At 44.8% G+C, this 11,817-nt stretch overlaps 1 long non-coding RNA gene across 1 annotated transcript in view; it reads right to left on the bottom strand.

The window, feature by feature from the left end:
- Nucleotides 1-2,030: 2,030 nt before the first annotated feature.
- The window catches only part of LOC143722918 (uncharacterized), a 55,733-nt gene continuing 45,946 nt past the window's right edge, over nt 2,031-11,817 (bottom strand). The window contains exons 5-6 of the long non-coding RNA XR_013197007.1: nt 6,644-6,927; nt 2,031-6,560 (exon numbers count right to left, since the gene is read on the bottom strand). This is a non-coding gene — a long non-coding RNA (uncharacterized LOC143722918). The remainder of the gene's footprint in view (nt 6,561-6,643; nt 6,928-11,817) is intronic.

The following is an 11,817-nucleotide window of genomic DNA, read 5'->3' as shown; positions in this document are numbered from 1 at the left end:
CTCCACTGACAAACTGTATATGCCCTTTGCAGAGCTGCTCATTGATTCCTGATCTCTGTATGAACTCCTCTGTAGTGACACCAGCACTGATGGTTCTACTACATTAGATCACAGTCAAATTCTATCGAGTCATTCGGTACAGTAAGGGCAGGCTAATTGTTGCAGGGATGGCATGCCATTGAACTGTTAACAGAAAGGGAACGAGTTGAGATGGGATACAGCGTTCAGTCCTCGTGGCCTTTAGGCAAATTTCCTATCATGTGGTCTCCACACTTCACTCTGACAATTGATCACATCTGCCGCTATACGCTGTGTTTGCCTGAGCAGTTAGTATCTTAATATACAGTATTTGCTTAACTGATTTTTAAAGGTATAGTTCACCTAAAGCAAGAGGATTAGGGGATATAAAAAACCCTCCATAAAACAGTCCAAATGACTATTTTCAGTCAGCTACAACACAGAGAAACCAATAACGTTTGGTGGTAATCATCACTATTTTGATGTACCAATTAACTATTTTTTAATCTGATGCAAACACAAATTAAATTTTAGAGGTTTGGTGTATAACAACTAAAATGTTGATCTACTCCTTAGTTTTTGTACGACTTCAAAACTACTTTTATACAACATTGACACCTTTAATGTCCTTTTTTTTATAATAATATTCAATGTGAACTGTCATAAACATTAGAGCCCGACCGACAGGGGCGTAATTTGTGGGGGGGATGGGGGGGATATAACCCCCCCAATATTTAAATCTATGCATTACAACCCCCCCATTATTTATACCATGATCACAATATCAGGAGGCATACCCAAACTTCAACCCCCCCAATGTTCAAACCAAATCTACGCCCTTGCCGACCGATATGGATTTTTGGGGGCCGATGCCGATACCAATAAAAAAAACCCAGATACGGATATATCGGCCGATATTATTTATTTGTATATTATAACACAGTAGCAATATTATGTATTGTAGTACAGTACCAGTCAAAAGTTTGGACACACTTTCCTATTGGTGTGTACAAACTTTTGATGGGTACTATATATAGAATACACAGTATAAACAGAATAAATATATAAACGTTTTGCAATGATCACTCAAATGTGGTGATCAAACACTTGTGGGACAGATATGTAATGGAGGCAGGGGGAATAATACATTTGAGCTGTAACCAAACTAGTTTGCATTGCATGTTATATTATATTATATTATATTCTAAATACTGTTGCATAATATTCACTTACGACTTTGTCTTTTAATTTAGCCACGTTATATAAAACATAACTTGTATCAATAAATATATCAAAAGTGTCACTGACAACCTTATTATCTTCTATTTTTAGTCTTAATTCCTCTAATCTCTACCAGTGGAGGAAGAACTCAGATCTTTTTACTAAAGTAAAATTAATAATATCATTCAATTCAATTCAATTCAAATTTATTTGTATAGCGCTTTTCACAATACATATTGTCTCAAAGCAGCTTTACAGAAAGTTTCATCATAATGAAAACGTTTTTAATTATATATGTACAGTACTTTTATACTATTTTAAATTAGTAAGCAAAATGTAGGCCTACTAAACTTGAAACAAAGTGTTATAATTATATAAATTATTGGAATATTGGTTGATGTTGTAACGTTGTAGTCAGAATGAGCTTTAATACTTATTACTCGCTCGTTATTGCTCGCGTCGCAACAGCTGTTTACCCTAGACGCAAAAAAGCGCCCCTTACAAAGCAGAATAGGGCATCAGTTTACTGTCGGAGATTTGTCGCTCACGCAACGCATTTTAATCAGTTTCATCAACCAATTGCCTGGATTTAATAAATAAGGTAAATATAGCAGACAATATAATCAGGACTTCTCAGCTGCGCGCTTGCAATAGTCACAAGCTCACACAATACGTGACAGAGGCTGGTAGTAGAGAAATCAATTCTGTGAATTACACGGCGCAAATCAAAAGTAATAGGCTACTACCCACCGGATGAAGAAGGGTTGGCTCTCAACGGAACATAATATTCATTTTATTTTATTTTTTGTGTGTTCGCATTTAAGAAGGAAAAAACAATGTTACGGACGTGACAAGCTCTGAAAGCGGCACTAAAGTGCTTTAAAACTTTCACAGAGACCACAAAAGGAATGCACAAAGCCTTTCATTAAAGTGAATTTCATTTTGTATTAATTGTATCTTAATTTTAATCAATGTTTCATCAAACAATTGCCTGGATTTATTTAATAAGAAGTAAATATAGCAGACAATAGATAATCTCGACACGGAGGCGCCGGCGCATGAACTGCAACTCATCTCTTAAATGAACCGAAACTCAGCGTATAGACATGAGAAATATATCTATATTGAAATGTCTACTTTTAAACAGAGCAATTCAAAACGAAAGACAGACTGCTCTCTGCTGTAATCTGTATGAAATGTGCATTTCTCTCTGGTGTGTTCACTGAAGATCACGAGTCAGCGTCATCAACTTTCCAGCGACACTGACTGAAAAATCTTGTTTATTACTTTGCTATATTTGATGTATTCACAATCATTACTTTTGCCAGTTCTTTGTGACAGCTTTTAGGTGTTTTATTGGCAGCGCCACATGAATCACCGCACCCGCATTTTTTTAAATATTCATTTATCGGCCATTATAAATGCCGATACCGATAGTTAGGAAAATGCCTAATATCGGCCGATAATATCGGCCCGCCGATATATTGGTCGGGCTCTAATAAACATTCTTTAAAGTGCCTCTCTAACTCTTTTTCGAATATTACCTTTCATGCAATATGTAATAGCTGTTTGTGAATGTTAAAGTTCTGCAAAGTTTTGAAGATCAAAGTGCACAACAAATACAAGTTATTGTCTCCCAAAAAAAAGTATCAATTCTGAACTGCTGAAAGTAGTAGACTCCGAAAGGAGTCTATGTAGACTGTAGTTTTGTAAAAAAAAATTGCATAATGTCAGCCTATGGTCTTCATTGGCTGCCCGAAAACAATGTTTACTTTGACCCGCACTCAAACACTGTAGTTGTAGCTGAAGCCTGGAAAATTCAGATATAGTAATGGCCATTCCGTTTCTTCCATCAGTGTACGCAGTCAACCAATCCCAACAGACTGGGCCGTCTGACCAATCAGAACAGAGTAGCTCTCGGAAAGGAGGGGTTTAGAGAGACTGAATCTTCGAACAAACCATTTTCAGGGTGTATTCACACCTGCCTTGTTTGGTTCGATTGAATCGAACTCTAGTTCATTTACCCCCTTGGTGCGGACCTTTTGGGCAGGTGTGAATACAGCAATCGAACTCGGGTGCAGACCAAACAACCGAACCGAGACCTAGCTGAAGAGGTGGTCTCGGTACGGTTCCAAACGAACTCTGGTACGGTTCGTTTACGGTGTGAACATGAACCGACCCAATTGCAAGAAAGCACTGCGCCTTTGAGTTAACAGGCTTCCGTAGTCGGAGTTGCGTTATGGGAAAGTGATCTGTTGTAGCCTACTACATTCCATTCCGGCGCGCTGTCTGGCCACACGATACTGTTGCGCGTCTTTCTGCGCGTCGTGTGTGCATCATTGGAATGGAATGAATGAATGAATGAGTGACAGGGTTCTCAAGTGTCACGCATCGAGCGTGACAGTCACTCATTTCGGTCTTTTGTCACGCTCTCCCGCCACACATTGTATTTCTCACGCTGAAAAACTATTTGTAGTATATTTAATATGCCGCAGCGCCCAAAACTCTGGCCGCGCCGCTCTCACTGTGGAACCGGCAGGAATCAAGCGCGTCTCCTCTGGTGTTGTTAGCCAATCAGAAAATAGCACTATTGTATCTGGGTAAGATTTAACGCAACAACCAATGACACTGAGTCGGCACGACACACGTGTGGTTTTGTTTACAAATTTTGGTTCACTTGCAAAAAGAGCAGTGTGAAAGCGAAACGTACAAAAAAAAAAAAAAGTATTTGGTCCGGACCAAAGCAAGTGAACTATCGGACTTTCCTGGTGTGAATACACCCTCAGACTCTTTGGTTGTGTGTACACCTGGTATTAAGATGTGTTTTGGTTGATCGGATCACAAGTGGACAACGCTAAATACAGGTGTAAAAGTATCTAAAACGTTTTGATCTTGTCCACTTTCGACCACTTCCAGAGGTAGTCGAAAACAAATTTGACTGGATTGCTTTCGTAGTGTAAATGCTGATGTGGTCGAAAACGTTCCAACAGCCTCAAAAGACACTTTCTCTCTGGCTACTGACCTAATGCGTAAACATTATGGGAAGCACGGAAGCCAGACGGGATTTAAACTTTGACGGCTTAAGACCCAAGTTTGGTTTGAAGATGAACACGCACTTAAAGGGATAGTTCACCCAAAAATGAAAATTCTGTCAGTAATTACTCAACCTCATTTTGTTCCAACCCCGTAAGATCTTCGTTCATCTTCAGAACACGAATTCAGATATTTTTGATTAAATCTGAGGGCTGGATCACTCCTCCATAGGCTTCTTAAGGTATTGAAACTTCCCCGAAAAGTTATTAAAGACATCGTTAAAATAGTCCAAGTGACTACAGTGGCTCAATCTTAAGTTTATCAAGTGACGAGAATACTTTTTGTGCGCAAAAAACAAACAAAAATAACGACTTTATTTCAACTATTCATTTCCTGTGGGCCTCGAGTCTGTTCACTAGTGTAATAGAGTGCCGAATTATGGGTGCATGGGTTCCCTCGATCGAAAAGCTATGCATTTTCCCCATAGATTTTTGGAAAATCGCAAAAAAATAAGATCTGTGTTCAACAAAGAGTTGTGACCCTTACAAGTTTTGTCTATCAAGATAATCTTTACAAGTTAATCCAAAATTTATACATTTTGAAGCCTATATAAAGTTTTAAAAACTACAAGCAGACACAAAGTTTAAAAAACCACAAGCAGGTTATAACTGGTGTGTTTTATGTCATAGATCAAAACGTGAACATTTTTAGAGGCTTTGTTAACCACAGACCTTATTTCAGGCGATTTAGCAAAAACCCATTAAAAAAACCCATAGACTTTAGGGCGAGGGAACCGGAAGTGCTCAAATGCTAACTCACTTCCGCGTTTTGGCCTACAAAGTGACGTCATAACTTCAGCACTCTATAGCGCAAGCTTCTGTTGTTGTACGTCACACGCATCACACACATGACCAGCGTCGGCCAATAGTGAGCCTACGTGTGACGTAGCTCTACGCTATCACACTACGTTAACTGACTAGAGGCCCACAGATAAGGAAATGAATAGTTGAAATAAAGTCGTTATTTTTGTTTGTTTTTGCACACAAAAAGTATTCTCGTCGCTTGATAAACTTAAGATTGAGCCATTGTAGTCACTTGGACTATTTTAATGATATCTTTAATAACTTTTCGGGGCTGGCAAGTTTCAATCCCTTAAGAAGCTTATGGAGGAGTGATCCAGCTCTCAGATTTAATCAAAAATATCTTAATTCGGTTGCGAAGATGAACGAAGGTCTTATGGTGTTGGAAAAACATGAGGGTGAGTAAATACTGACAGAATTTTCATTTTTGGGTGAACTATCCCTTTAAGTTGTCTTCTGGCAATCAGAGCAGAAACAGAAGCTGCTGCTTTTCATGTTTTTTCGTTGTGCGTTCATATGTAAATTGCGCAAGCTTATTTTGTCCATTAGATTGAAAGATCTGAAGAAAAAAAAAATGTTTTACCTGCCCTCAAAGAAATGAGGACAGAAGTGGTTGAAAGTGGACAAAAGAGACGGATTAAAACACCAGGTGTAAACAGGAATGTGTCTCCCTCTTCTACTTGTGATCCGATCGACCAAAACGAATTAATACCAAGTGTAAACAGCGCCTTTGAGAAATGAGGTGATGTGCAATGTATATTATGAGTAAATTTAAGTGCTTTTTGACCTTGGAGGCATGTGAACCTATTGCATGTGTTTGAAATGACATTAGGGTGACTAGTAATGACTTAAGAAGTACATTTTTATGTGAACTTTTCTATTAAGATACAACTATGCATATATAGCTTGTTTTAAAATTTGACCTAGAATGACCTCACATGACATTTTATGCGCTCCGTCTTGATAACTCGCTCTCAAATACGTTATTAATTGAATGTGTTTTGCACATTTGTAGCATGCAGTTTAACACCAGAGAGAATCGAGGGGCCCGCCTGCTCGTCATAAATTACACATGCACTGAATTCATTAGTCTGTGTACTGTTTTGTCTTGTGCCCTCAGCATTTTTCATCGCAGACACGCAGCGAATCCAAGCCGCTGCCACAGAGGGTCATTGTGTCTCTGCCAGCCTCACAGAAGCCCCATCCAACTTCTCACCTGCAGCATTATGCTCTGTAGATCTCACTCAAGGATAATTGGGACCTCGCATTCTGGGACCAGCTCTGCCTTTGTTCCCCTGGTCGGATGCACTGACCCGGATGTGTGAGGTCGCAGTCATGTTAATTGGCGCGGGGTGTTGCAGCTGCATGATTCTCCGTGTTTTTCCATGAGTCTGTGTGTGTGGAAATTGCTCATCGGAGTGAATAAATCTGTTTCCAAAGTGCAGCAAAACACTATTAGAAACAAACACATGCTGATTTAACACATTTAAAAAATATTTATGAGCAATTACTTTTTGATAGCGGCATCAGTTGTATCTATGTTGAGTGAAAGGTTTCTCCATCATCCTCTTGGAGTGTAAAACGCAGACCTTCAGACCGTTCGAGGGCTCCCCCACCTGTCCATCTGTCATTACTCTCAGTGGATCTGCAGTCAGCCGGTTCTGTTCCGGACAGGAATAGAACAGCTGTCCCGGCGGACTCTGACCGGTCCCGCAGCACCTGTTCTGGCCTCAGGGACAGTTGTCTCTCCATTTGTTTTTTTGCTATGGCAAGGTGTCCTTGGCTCTTAGCTGCCCTACAATACAGTAAGAACATAATGATTTTTATGGCCAATATGATCTTCGTAATGTGTTTTCTCATATGCACATGCCATGGCTTTCAATAAACTATTCAGATATTTACTTTATTCAACACTAAACAGCATTCTTAACCCATTTTATTTCTATATAATGTTATATATTTCTATTTACAGGAAATTCAACATCTGCATTGTATGGCAATGAAATTGCATAGCAATGCCCTGGCAACCACAAGCACACCATTGAGTTTTGCACAGGTAAACATCCCTGGCTGTTAGTACATTTGGTACTTTTTTTTCTTCTAAATTTAGTTGCAAAAAAGTGAAGCAATTGTATTATCACTATTTATGTCACTACTGGAACTTCAGCATCCATTTTACAGTAATATATTTTGAACTGTGCAGTTATACATTGTATGAATAACATCGATGCATTGTAATGTGTAATGTACAGTCTTGAAAAAACAAACTAACACGTAAATATCAGGGAATTTCAAAAGTGTATATTCCAAGCCTGGAAAGGTAATCTTAAAATCTTAAAAGCTCAAATCAAAATGGAAATACAGTACATGCACTTTTAATGTATATACTTACAATGTACTTACTCGTGAAAGTGCCAAACAGGACTGTGAAATAAAGTGCTACTTAAATTGCTATAGTAATTTTTAGAAGAAAAGAAATCTAAAGTAGTTATTTTTCTAGTTTTTGTATATTTTGTTCCCTTTCAGTCGATAACGTCGGACGTAGTCAACGCGACTGAAATGGGATCACGCTAGGGAGCCTATCATCTTCGATTACTATTGAACGAGCCAATGGAATTTGGCGTGCGTGATTTGCATCACACACTCCGCCCCCGCGGCGCGGGTATAAATACGGAAGTGGATGCACGCACTAGTTGCCTTTCGCTTCGGAGCCGTTCGTCTTTGATGTCTCTGAAGAGTGCTGTTGTGTTCAACGAGCGAGTGTGTCGGTGTTCTTGCGGGAAGACCTCTCCAGTGTTGGTGTTCTACAGCGTGGTGCAGCGGTGATCGCGAGCTTCTCAGCTCTCAACTGCTGTTTTAACAGCATCAAATTTCTACTGTTTGTTTGTGTGTTGACGGTTGGTTAGAGGGCGAGAAGTGAGTGCTTCACTGTTAGTTGAAAGACTATTCAGTGTTTGCCGCGGTCATTCCCTGTGTGCTCCGGCACTGGTGACGGTCCCATTTCCTAAAAGAGCAACACGGGTGTGAGTGCGTCTTTTTCAAGATGCCATTCCATCCGTGCGTTTCTGGGTGCGGTCTGGCACTATCCCCTTCTGACAGTCACGAAAGTTGTGTCGCATGTTTGGGCTTACAGCATGCTGAGGCAGCTTTCGTGGATGAGACATGTTCTCACTGCGGGAACATGTCCATCTCGGTGTTGAGATCTAGACTCGCCTTCGTTAAAAGCGTTGGCGCAGTCCCCACCTCTGGGCCCCGCCCCTGTTCTTCCTCTGGGTTACCTTCCCAGAGGAGGACTGGGGTGCCGTCCAAGCTGGGTGATCTGAGGATCACAGTGAGGGGTAATCCGCCCGGCCACGCCCCGTGGGTCCCTCACTCCTCTTTCACACCGCAACCGGTGGAGCTCCCCATTGATCCCGCTGGTCCCTCTGTAATGGACGGGCCAGCCGTGTCATTTGGGGCCCCTCCAGGGGATACGTTGTCAATCGCAGCATCGGAGGGGGAGCTGAACTCTGGAGATGATGACTCGGCTGCACTGCCTCCCTCCGGGAGACCAGTGTTGCCCGAGCCAGATCCAGAGATGTCAGCTATGCTGAAAAAGGCCGCCGAGGCGGTAGGGCTCGTGTGGAACCCTCCACCGTGTCCCGAGCCGTCTCGGTTGGATGATTGGTATATCGGGGCGGGCCGTACTGGTTCTCAGTCCGCCGCCCCGGTTCCTTTCTTTCCTGAAGTGCATGAGGAGCTTACGAGGGCATGGATGGCACCTTTCTCTGCCAGAAACCGCCTGAGTAGCTCCTCCCCTCTCACTACCCTTGATGGGGGAGCGTTGAAGGGTTACGAGGCTATCCCTCCGGTGGAGCGGGCCGTTGCGATGCAGTTATGCCCAACGGCGGCCGCTTCCTGGAGAGGTGATCCTCGTCACCCCTCTAAAGCCTGTAAGTTCTCGTCCGCTCTTACGGGCAAGGCTTACAAAGCTTGTGGGCAAGCCGCTTCCTCCTTGCATGCCATGGCGTTGCTCCAGGTCCACCAGGCCCAGGCACTCATGAACATGCACGAGGGTAGTTCGGACCCTGAGCTCATGGGTGAGCTCCGCACTGCAACTGACCTCGCCCTCCGGGCGGCGAAGGTTGCAGCTCGCGCGGTGGGTTCGGCGATGTCCACACTAGTGGTCCAGGAGCGCCATCTCTGGCTCAACCTGGCCGATATGAGAGATGCGGACAAGGTTCGGTTCCTGGACTCTCCCATTTCCCAGGTTGGGTTATTCGGCGACGCTGTGGAGAACTTTGCCCAACAGTTCTCTACAGCTCAGAAGCAGACGGAGGCCATCCGGCACATCCTGCCTCGGAGGGACGCTGCTGCCTTCACCCGCCCCCCGAGGTCAGATCCTCCGCCTGCTCGTCACCGAGGGCGTCCGCCTGCAGCCGCCTCAGCTCCCGCCGAACCACCGCAGCAGCCTTCACCCAGGTTCCGGCGCGGAGCCGGCCGCGGAAGGGGCGCCCAGCCCGCTCCAGGCGCTGCCAAGCCAGGTGGTAAGTTCCAGCGCAAAAGAAAACGCTGAACCTGGACGGGCTCTCAGGGATGGAGGAGTTGCTTGTGGAGTGGTCGCCGATCCACTCCCTCTGGCTGGTTGGAGGGCCGGCTGGAGTTTTTTGTTATGTGTGTGTCTGTTCCGCCGCTGGCCCCTATAAAATCGGGGTCAGCGGTACCCACATATTCAGAAAAAGAGCAATTTTTCTATTCCTGAGTCCCAAGTGGGCCAGTATGGCGGATGTGACCCTGTATAATAGCCTTACATCCCCCAGCTTCCCTTGGTCGCCAACAGGCAGCTTGGGGCGTTCGAGGACCCGGTCATCCGCCTTCTCACGTCCCCTGCCGCAAGTGGAGACAGGTAAGTATTGCACTGCACACTAACACCACTGTCTCTACTTTGCTGCCCCACCTCAGGCTCGGCGACCCCGCTCAGGTCAGTGATAGTAACATCACATTAGGTGTTGAGCAGACGTGCTCCTGAAAATTCAGTGATATTCTTCACACCAAGTGTTGAGCAGTGCTCCTGACTTGTGCGTGCTTATCTTATCCTGCTGGCGAAGGATTTGATATAGCCGCTCCTCCAGCCGGTACGAAGGCCAGTTGTAAACTCGTTCTTCGTGCTACTAGGTGGTGGGTTGTGACCATCTTGGCCCAAGATTGGTCTGCAGCTTTGGCCTGAAGGACACGTGGTGTCCTTCCCCTCGAGTGCTCCAGAGCCCGTTGGGTCTTCAGGTCAACTGGAAGAGAGTAATCTCACCCACGGGCTGAGTATCTCTGTTTCAGTTTTGGAGAGGTACTCGATCCAACACGTCTCTCCAGTGAGAATGTGTTCAGCTGGTGTTGAAGTGAGAAAGGGTCCCACTGAAAAGATTCAGAGGCTCCTGGGGTATACGATAGCGACAGCCTAAGTTGGCTTCCTCCGTATGTGACCGCTTCAGCGCTAGCTTTACGATCGAGTCCCGAGGTGACCGTGGCAGAGCAGCTCACCCTGTGTGACTGTAGTTCATCCCGGTCTGCTGCCAAACCCTCCTCAGCAGAGGGGCCATGTACAAAGGGCGTGTTTTAACGGGGGCCTGGGCGACCCCCGACTACACGGGCATTCGTGCCTCGAGTTGTTAGACATTGCGGGTGTCACAAACTCTCCCGTCACCTCCTCCTTGGAGTCAGACGCTTCTGAGGGCGCCTTGTTCCACCCCTCCCGCTTACTCAATCGTGCCGCCATCGAGCCTCACGACAGTTATAGCCAGGGCAAGTGGAGACTCCATCCCCTGGGTCCGCTGGGTCTTGACCATTCCGGGGCCGCTCAATTGCCCCCCCCAGTTTTATTTTTCCGCCAGTGTTTGAGTAAACCGAGCGGACTACCCTTGGACAAACACGGGGTCCCAGCTGTCCCAGGGGCCCGCAGAATACGTTTAACCCCAGTGAGCCTTTTAAGAAGTGACGGCGACTCAGGGTCGCCTTGCGCTGCTCAGGTCAGTGAGATCATCACACTTCATGTTGAGCAGAGTTGCTCCTGAAACTCAGTGAAGTTCATCACACTCAGGTGTTGAGCAGCAATGCTCCTGTAGCTCAGTGAGTCCATCACAGGTAGCGCAGTGAATTCATCACACGCAGTGCTGAGCAGAAATTTTCCTGGTGCTCAGTGAAGTTCCTCGCACTCAAGTGTTGAGCAGTAATGCTCCTGAAGCTCAGTGAGTTTATCACACTCAGGTGTTGAGCAGTAATGCTCCTGAAGCTCAGTGAACTTGTCACACTCAAGTGCTGAGCAGAAATGCTCCTGTCGTTCAGTGAAATTCTTCGCACTCAAGTGTTGAGCAGAAATGCTCCTGAAGCTCAGTGAGGGAATGCTCCTGAAGTTCAGTGAACTTGTCACACTCAAGTGCTGAGCAGAAATGCTCCTGTCGCTCAGTGAGGTTCTTCGTGCTCAAGTGTTGAGCAGAAATGCTCCTGAAGCTCGGTGAGTTTATCACACTCAGGTGTTGAGCAGGAATGCTCCTGAAGCTCAGTGAACTTGTCACACCCAAGTGCTGAGCAGAAAATGCTCCTGAAGCCCAGTGATCTTCACATGTTGTGTTGAGCAATGCTCCTGTCTTTTGCGCCCGTCACTTGCACCTACGTGCCATGTCAGGAGAGGAACAGGTCTTCATAGTTGCCCCTT

This window comes from Siphateles boraxobius, unplaced genomic scaffold (assembly GCF_051911475.1).
Source record: "Siphateles boraxobius isolate OS27281-9 unplaced genomic scaffold, OSU_SipBor_1 68, whole genome shotgun sequence".
NCBI lineage: Eukaryota > Metazoa > Chordata > Actinopteri > Cypriniformes > Leuciscidae > Siphateles > Siphateles boraxobius.
This window is presented reverse-complemented; position numbering and strand designations above follow the sequence as displayed.